Here is a 9,660-nt window from a genome sequence, read left to right as displayed (position 1 = left end):
CTGACGTCACATCTTCCCCTTAGTCTGCCTGAGGGTCAAAGCCCCGCCCCCCCTACAGCTATACACACATATTAGTGTATATCAGCTATACACGCATTATTCAACTTCCTCTTCTTTGACTGTAGAGCTCTTACTAAATGGGGCTCGACTCAAATTTGGGCATCCTAGTCCGCCTCTAAGGCAGTGGTGGGAGGAGTTTAGAACTCTTTTTCAGATCGGTCTGCAGCCTGAGGTTTTGGAGCTGCATGTGGCTCTTTGATCTTTATATTGCAGCTCTCTGGTTGTAGAAAATGTAAGTGATTTTAATTTTAAGAAGTGAAGTATTTTTCTACTATAGAGCCCATTAAGTGAAACAAACATTCTAATAAGTCAAACTTTATTCAACTCATTCACAGTTAAAGCACAATACAATTCACAACGGGAGCCTTCTGTCTACAGTAGCAGTGATGCCCCAGCAACTCACAGAGCAGTGCGATTTTGTAGTTTAACAAAGTTTTACTAAAACATTTTCATGTGTTTTTAGAGTTCCCGGTCCCACAGAAAAACAGTTAGCCATGTGCATTTGTCTATATGGATCTGTCGATGTGTGTCTGTGAGCAGAGAATAGCAGAGAATGGCTAAATATGTGTGTGAATATTAACAGTGCAGTTGTGTGTGGTCGCATGCTACAAATACACAAAAGAGAAAGGAAATGAGGATAGTTTGGAAAGAATATTTATTGATTTAATCCATTTATGAACAGTTTTTGCAAAGCTAAAACACTTTCTCCATAAAAATAATTGGGAATATAGTACATTTTCTAACTACTTCATGATTTCCATAACTTTGTTTTCATCTTATTTGATTTATTTGCATTCTATGTTCTTTATATACACAATGTTTGGATTTTTTAACTTATAAATTGGATCATTTCAAAGTTGGCAATAAAAATTCTAAAACTGTCTAAACTAATAAATTTGAGTCTTAAATTCTTCTGGTTTTTTTCCCTCCAAAGTGAAAAAGAAAATATTTAAATTCCGGAACCAAAATGCGGAAAATATTTATGGTTTCTCAAACGTCGGAGAAATGTTTGAATGATCGCACAACAGAGCTGAGATTCATCTAAAGATATTTAACTTAAAAAGTTCATTTGTGAGTCCAGGTAAAGTCAACAACATCTGGTCTAACATGTCACCTCTGCTACTTTTATGTCAGAATAAAATACATTTTTAAGAACATTATATTTATTGTTCAGCAGATTTCCAAAGTCAAATTCTTGTATCTACAGATCCAGATGTGTGATGAAGTGTTCACACCATAATTCAGAAGTTTTTTGTTGTTGGTTTATTACTAAGCAGAGTTATTAAGAGATTGTTTTGAACATTTGATAAAGGTTCGTGCGGCTCAGAAAACAGAAACACAGTTTGTGTTAGGAGTCCAACTCAATAACATAATTTTTTATCTCATTTCGCAATGTCTTAAAAAGCAAATAAGAAACTGTTACAGATCGTATGCAAGAAGGAACCTCGACACAAAAAGGACAACAATACAATACTCAATACAATTTGTTTAGAAACAAAAATATTTAGCAAGATATTATTTTCCAAAGATTCCTTATATATATTTTTATTTGGTAATACTAATAAGGAAACATGTTTAGGTCTGAGTTGCTGTCTTTGATGGACAGTGGGTCTACTTAGTGGCTGCATAAACTACGTATGACTTGTATTCGCTCTCTGCTGCAGCTCTTATCCTGTTCCGTCGGAAACTGACTGCTGCATCACAATCCAGGTCCTGTAATGTAGTAAAGTTACAATTTAAACAACTTCAATTTCTCCCAACTAGGAATTTGGGATCAAATGTTTTTATTTACCTTTTTGAGTTGTCTCTCTGCTGGAGCTGAAATAAGCAAAAACAAAATGTTTAAAAAAAATTGTTTGTAAGATTTTTTTTATGTTTTATCAAATCAACAATTTATACCTTTTGGACAAGACCTGATTTTCATGAACAGCATGACGATGACCATCACAAGAAAACCAATAATGCTTCCCAGAATTATGATCTGCAGATCTGGTAATCTGGACACTTCTAAATAGTGAAAAAACGTGAATAACTTACTTGTTATCTAAAAGAGCTTTTAGTAAAAATGTGTTGATATTTTTCTGAATGATCTTACCATAAACCTGCAGACATGTTCCACCAACAATGACTGCGCTCCCATCCTTGTAAGTTCCACAGAAATACAGTCCAGAGTCGGAGGAATTCACATTTTTGATGTTGAGAAAAACATGCGTGATGTTGGACGTCATTAGAAATCTATCTTTGAATCCATTCTTCATCGTGGCGTTGACGTCTGGAGTTAACATTAATGAGATGACAGTAGCGTTGGGTCCATCATTCAGTTTGAACCAGATAATATGTGCGATTAAGGTGCTGAAGTTTGCGCACTGCAGTGTAACTTCTCCCTCAAGTTGAACCTTCAGTGTTTGAAACTCAGAGAGTGAAAAGGAGATCAGACCTGAAATATAAAAGAGAAATTTCAATCCAGCAAACTAAACAGTTTCTGAGAGCAATCCAATCCAACCAGAGAATCATAAATGCTTTACACACAGAAAACCATGAAAGNAAAAGAGATCAGACCTGAAATATAAAAGAGAAATTTCAATCCAGCGAACTAAACAGTTTCTGAGAGAAATCCAACCAGAGAATCATGAATGGAAAAAACCATGAAAGGAGCTGAAAAGTAAATGTAGGAGTACTTACTGAGGGTGCAGAGTGAAGCCAGAACCACGGTAAGGTTCACCATTGTGTGTAGAGCAGAACTCCACCTTGCAGTGCTTGCTAGTGAACTGTGCTCCAGATGCAAAGATCTGAAGGTAAGGAGGTGGCTTGTCTACTGAGTGACGCAACATGGCCCCGTCATCCTCATAATTCACATGTTAGTGCCACAGCATCTTATTTTTTTGTAGTGAGAAGTTATGTCATGAGAAGATGCAACTGAAGCTTTCACAGACATTATTGTTAGAGATGCTTCTGTTTAAAATGTTTCTGACCTGTAGTATTTATCAATGAGTCTTTGCTTATTATGTAGCACAAGTTGTGATGAAGTGACTTTTATATGAAAAAAGTAGAATTTGGACTCTGTTGTCAACATTTATTCAATATTCCCTAAAAAAATGAACTTTATTTTAGATTTTCAAAATGAAGAGAGTTTCTCATGCTGAGGTCGTTGCATCTATTTGCAGTGAGGCAGTCTGCTTTGATTTGTTCTGGCCCAAGTGTTCGCTTTATTAAGGCAGCCTTTTTAGCTTTGTGGTTTTATCAGTACAAAGCTACAGAGCTTTTGAAAAAAAAAAACAAAAAAAAACAATTGAGTCTTAGTCTAAAACTGCAGCAGACCACAGTTTTCAAACAGGAACTTTAGCTAAGAGCTTATCTGAGGTCAACACATACAAAATGGTGGCGAGAAAACATCTAGTAATGAACCTAATTCTGCCACAGCAAATTTAACTCTCAAAGTCCATTTGGTTTTGAGAGTGTGATTGATTCAGTTCCTATACCAGCTTCATTTACGGGCACATATAGACAAATAACCACACACACTCACATCTAAATGACAATTCAGAAGCATCAACCCACCTAAGCAAATTTTGGACAGTAAGAAGACACCAGAGTGTTAGGGGGAAATCTGTGCTTATCTGGCAACAGTTTATCCCCACACCAACATGCACTGTGGTGTAATATATTTAATTTTTTTGGCCTCATGCACTTCAACACAACATGGATTAGTTGTACTTCGATGTCATTACAGAAAGCCAATTAAGACCATTGGAGCTTTATGCCGGGTTCACACCACACGCGGAAGCCCAGCGTAATGAAGTGTGCGCGGCATCCGCTTCACCTGCAGTTCACACCAGACGTGTATTTCTTTGTGACGGTCCACAGGCGCTTCTTCTCAGCTGTGGTTCTTTAGAGCTTGTTCAATTAATTTGACATTGTCCATCTTAACATGTGAAGAACGGCTCTCTGCCTCATTCTCATTGAATGTGTTTTTAAACACTCAAAACAAGACACCCCGCTCCGTAGTCGGCCCACTGCATTGACATGTGTCTTTTTTTTAGTCACGTGACTCCAACGGTTCGTCACGCAAACCTAGACAACTCAAAACGCTTGTATGAAACTTTTTTTGCTTCTGGAAGTGCTATGGGAATTTCCCAGGAGGGGATTGCAGTGACAAGCACAGCTCTCCGCTATGCACACACACAGACATGTGCACTCACAGCGAGCCTGCATGGAGAAATGGCATTTGCTGACTGAGCAGCGGATCGAAAATATCCTGATAACTGTGAGGATATTTCTAATCCAGAGTAGGTGTTTATCACAGATGAAACTGTGAAATTGCTGAGCTCTTACATTCATTTAATATAGCAGGAAGCACATGCTTTTTTAAAGGCACAGAGGGACAGTCTTCATGAAAAGTTTGCAGTCTATTGTTCTGAATTAAAAGAAAGAAAAACTTTTTATGTTGTTATTTTTATTTCTAAAAAGGAAACAACTTTTAATTTGTTTTATGAAAAGTTTTTGGGGGAAAAAAGAATTGGGTGTGCATATTATTGTTTTAGGAGTTTAAAACTGTCATCTTACAAATGAGCATAGTGTGGTTTATATGTGGTGTTATCTTGTTGGTGTGTGATGGCCTGTGGGAGCAATCTATGTTGATCAGTAGCAAACAGCACCTTAACAATGCTTTCAACGCTATCTTTGTGTAGCGGTGTGTGTGTGTGTGTGTGTGTTTGCTTCACTTCTCCTGGAAGGCAGTATGATGAAGCCACATCATGTTACCACAGCTGACGTCACATCTTCCCCTTAGTCTGCCTGAGGGTCAAAGCCCCCGCCCCCCCCAACAGCTATACACACATATTAGTGTATATCAGATATACACACATTATTCAACTTCCTCTTCCTTGACTGTAGAGTTCTTACTAAATGGGGCTCGACTCAAATTTGGGCATCCTAGACCGCCTCTAAGGCAGTGGTAGGAGGAGTTTAGAACTCTTTTTCAGATCGGTCTGCAGCCTGAGGTTTTGGAGCTGCATGTGGCTCTTTGATCTTTATATTGCAGCTCTCTGGTTGTAGAAAATGTAAGTAATATTAATTTTAAGAAGTGAAGTATTTTTCTACTATAGAGCCCATTAAGTGAAACAAACATTCTGATAAGTCAAACTTTATTCAACTCTTTCACAGTCAAAGCACAATACAATTCACAACAGGAGCCTTCTGTCTACAGTAGCAGTGATGCCCCGGCAATCCATCACGCAATGCGACTTTGTAGTTTAAGAAAGATTTACTAAAACATTTTGATGTTTTTTTAGAGTCCCCTGTGCCACAGAAAAACAGATAACTATGTGCATGTGTCTATATGGATCTGTCAATGTGTGTGTCTGTGAGCAGAGAATAGCAGAGAATGGCTAAATATGTGTGTGAATATTAACAGTGGAGTTGTGTGTGGTCACATGCTACAAATATACAAAAGAGAAAGGAAATAAGGATAGTTTGGAAAGAATATTTATTGATTTGATCCATTTATGAACAGTTTTTTCAAAGCTAAAACACATTCTCCATAAAAATAATTGGGAATATTACATTTTCTAATTACTTCATGATTTCCATAACTTTGTTTTCTTCTTATTTGATATATGTGCATTTTATGTTCTTTATATACACAATGTTTGGATTTTTTAACTTATAAATTGGATCATTTCAAAGTTGGCAATAAAAATTCTAAAACTGTCTAAACTAATAAATTTGAGTCTTAAATTCTTCTGTTTTTTTCCCTCCAAAGTGAAAAAGAAAATATTTAAATTCCGGAACCAAAATGAGGAAAATATTTATGGTTTCTCAAACATCGGAGAAATGGTTGAATAATCGCACAACAGAGCTGAGATTCATCTTAAGATATTTAACTTAAAAAGTTCATTTGTGAGTCCACGTGAAGTCAAGAGCATCTGGTCTAACATGTNTCAGTCTGACAAGCTGCGGGGCGTGGCCTAGGGGAGCCATGACAAAGTTGGCAATAAAAAATCTAAAACTGTCTAAACTACTAAATTTGAGTCTTAAATTCATGTTTTTTTTTCCCTCCAAAGTGAAAAAGAAAATATTCAAATTCAGGAACCAAAATGAGGAAAATGTTTATGGTTTCTCAAACGTAGGAGAAATGGTTGAATAATCGCACAACAGAGCTGAGATTCATCTAAAGATATTAAACTTAAAAAGTACATTTGTGAGTCCACGTGAAGTCAAGAGCATCTGGTCTAACATGTCACCTCTGCTACTTTCATGTCAGAAGAAAATACATTTTTAAGAACATTATATTTATTGTTCAGCAGATTTCCAAAATCAAATTCTTGTTTCTTCAGATCCAGATGTGTGATGAAGTGTTGACACCATAATTCAGAAGTTTTTTTGTTGTTGGTTTATTATTAAGAGATTGTTTTGGACATTTGATAAAGGTGCATGCGGCTCAAAAACAGAAACAGTTTGTGTTAGGAGTCCAACTAGATAAATCAATTTTCATGTTTTGTAGATGTCTTAAAAAGCAAATAAGAAACTGTTACAGATCGTATACAAGAAGGAACCACGATGCAAAAAGGACTACAATACAATACTCAATGCAATTTGTTTGGAGAAAGAAATACTTAGCAAAAAATATTTTCCAAAGATTCCTTATATATATTTTTTTTCTTTGGTAATACTAATGAGGAAACATGTTTAGGTAGGAGTTGCTGTCTTTGATGGACAGTGGGTCTACTTAGTGGCTGCATAAACTACGTATGACTTGTATTCGCTCTCTGCTGCAGCTCTTATCCTGTTCCGTCGGAAACTGACAACTGCATCACAATCCAGGTCCTGTAATGTAGTAAAGTTACAAGTTAAACAACTGCAAATTTCTCCCAACTATTTGGGATAAAATGTTTTTATTTACCTCTTTAAGATGTATCTCTGCTGGAGGTGAAATAAGTAAACATGAAATGTTTAAAAAAAAATTGTTTGTAAGAATTTTAATTTTTATCAATTCAACAATTTATACCTTTTGGACAAGACCTGGTTTTCATGAACAGCATGACGATGACCATCACAAGAAAACCAATAATGCTCCCCAGAATTATGGTCTGTGGATCTGGTAATCTGGACACTTCTGAATAGTGAAAAAAACATGAATAAATTACTTGTTATTTAAAGGAGCTTTTAGTAAAAATTTGTTGATATTTTTCTGAATGATCTTACCATAAACCTGCAGACATGTTGCACCAACAATGACTGGGCCCCCATTCTTGTTATTTCCACAGAAATACAGTCCAGAGTCGGAGGAATTCACATTTTTGATGTTGAGAAAAACATGCGTGATGTTGGACGTCATTAGAAATCTATCTTTGAATCCATTCTTCATCGTGGCGTTGACGTCTGCAGTGAACATTGATGAGATGACAGTAGCATTGGGTCCATCGTTCAGTTTGAACCAGATAATATGTACAATTAAGGTGCTGAAGTTTGAACACTGCAGTGTAACTTCTCCTTCAAGTTGAACCTTCACTGTGTGAAACTCAGAGAGTGAAAAAGAGATCAGACCTGAAATATAAAAGAGAAATTTCAATCCAGCAAACTAAACAGTTTCTGAGAGCAATCCAACCAGAGAATCATGAATGCTTTACACACAGAAAAGCATGAAAGGAGCTGAAAAGTAAATGTAGGAGTACTTACTGAGGGTGCAGAGTGAAGCCAGAACCACGGTAAGGTTCACCATTGTGTGTAGAGCAGAACTCCACCTTGCAGTGCTTGCTAGTGAACTGTGCTCCAGATACAAAGATCTGAAGGTAAGGAGGTGGCTTGTCTACTGAGTGACGCGACTGGGCCCGTCATCCTCATAATTCACACGTCGATGCCACAACTTCTTATTGTTTTAGTAGTGAGAAGTTATGTCATGAGAAGATACAACTGAAGCTTTCAGACACATTATTGTTAGAGATCCTTCTGTTTAAAATGTTTCTGACCTGTAGTATTTATCAATGAGTCTTTGCTTATTATGTAGCACAAGTTGTGATGAAGTGACTTTTATATAAAAACCTCAACAGTAGAATTTGGACTCTATTGTCAACATTTATACAATATTCCCTACAAATTGAACTTTATTTTTTATTTTGCTTAGAGACAAACATATGATCCTTATCAAAATGAAGACAGTTTCCCATGCTGTGGTCGTTGCATCTATTTGCAGTGAGGCAGTCTGCTTTGATTTGCTCTGGCTCAAGTGTTCGCTTCATTAAGGCAGCCTTTTCAGGTTTGTGGTTTTATCTGTACTAAGCTACAGAGCTTCTGAACTATTGAGTCTTAGTCTAAAACTGCAGCAGACCCCAGTTTTCAAACAGGAACTTTACCTAAGAGCTTATCTGAGGTCAACACATACAAAATGGTGGCGAGAAAACATCTAGTAAGGAACCTAATTCTGCCACAGTAAGTTTGACTCTCAAAGTCCATTTGGTTTTGTGAGGGTGATTGAGTCAGTTCCTATACCAGCTTCATTCAGGGGCACATATAGACAAATAACCACACTCACTAACATCTAAATGACAATTCAGAAGCATCAACTCACCTAATAAGCAGGTTTTTGGACAGTAAAAAGACATTCGGAGTGTTAGTGGAAAATCTGTGCTTATTCTGGGCAAGAGCTTAAACCCCACACCACCATGCACTCGGTGCAATATATTAGTTTTTGTCTTTTGACCTCATGCACTTCAACACAACATGGATTAGTTGTATTTCTGTGTCATTGAAGAAAGCCAATTAGGACCATTGGAGCCTTATGCCGGGTTCACACCGCACGTGGAAGCCCCACTTAGCGAAGTGTCCGTGGAATCCACTTCACCTCCAGTTCACACCAGACGTGTATTTTTTTTGTGACGGTCGACAGGTGCTTCTTCTCAGCTGTGGTTCTTTAGAGCTTGTACAATTCATTTGACCTCGTCCATCTTGACTCGTCACCAACCGTTTTGTGTCTTTCTCATTGAATGTGTTTTCAAAAACCCAAAACCACACCCCCGCTCTGTAGTCGGCCCACTGCACTGACATGTGTTTTTTTTCAGTCACGTGACTCCAACGGTTCGTCACACGAACAACTCAAAATGCTTGTATGAAACTTTTTTGCTTCTGGAAGTGCTATGGGAATTTCCCATGAGGGGATTGCAGTGACAAGCACACCTGTCCACTATGCACACACAGACATGTGCACTCACAGTGAGCCTGCATGGAGAAATGGCATTTGCTGACTGAACAGCGGATCAAAAATATCCTGATAACTGCGAGGATATTTATAATCCAGAGTAGGTGTTTATCATAGATGAAACTATGAAATTGCTGAGCTCTTGTATTTATTTAATTTAGGAGGAAGCACGTGCTTTTATAAAGGCACAGAGGGACAGTCTTCATGAAAAGTTTGCAGTCTATTGTTCTGAATTAAAAGAAAGAAAAACTTTTTATGTTGTTATTTTTTCTTTTTTTTTAAGGAAACAACTTTTAATTTGTTCTATGAAAAGTTTTTGGGAGAAAAAAGAATTGGGTGTGCCTATTATTGTTTTAGGAGTCTAAAACTGTCATCTTACAAATGAGCATAGTGTGGTTTATATGTGG

General features: G+C 37.1%; 1 long non-coding RNA gene across 1 annotated transcript; it reads right to left on the bottom strand.

Moving 5' to 3' along the window:
- Positions 1-1,651: 1,651 nt before the first annotated feature.
- Positions 1,652-2,060, bottom strand: LOC118599516. The gene is made up of 3 exons (XR_004948908.1): positions 1,960-2,060; positions 1,853-1,878; positions 1,652-1,773 (listed from the first exon to the last, which is right to left on the bottom strand). It is a non-coding gene; the product is annotated as an uncharacterized LOC118599516 (long non-coding RNA).
- Between the last annotated feature and the right edge of the window lie 7,600 nt (positions 2,061-9,660).

This window comes from Oryzias melastigma, linkage group LG13, assembly GCF_002922805.2.
Source record: "Oryzias melastigma strain HK-1 linkage group LG13, ASM292280v2, whole genome shotgun sequence".
In the NCBI taxonomy this organism is placed as follows: domain Eukaryota; kingdom Metazoa; phylum Chordata; class Actinopteri; order Beloniformes; family Adrianichthyidae; genus Oryzias; species Oryzias melastigma.
This window is presented reverse-complemented; position numbering and strand designations above follow the sequence as displayed.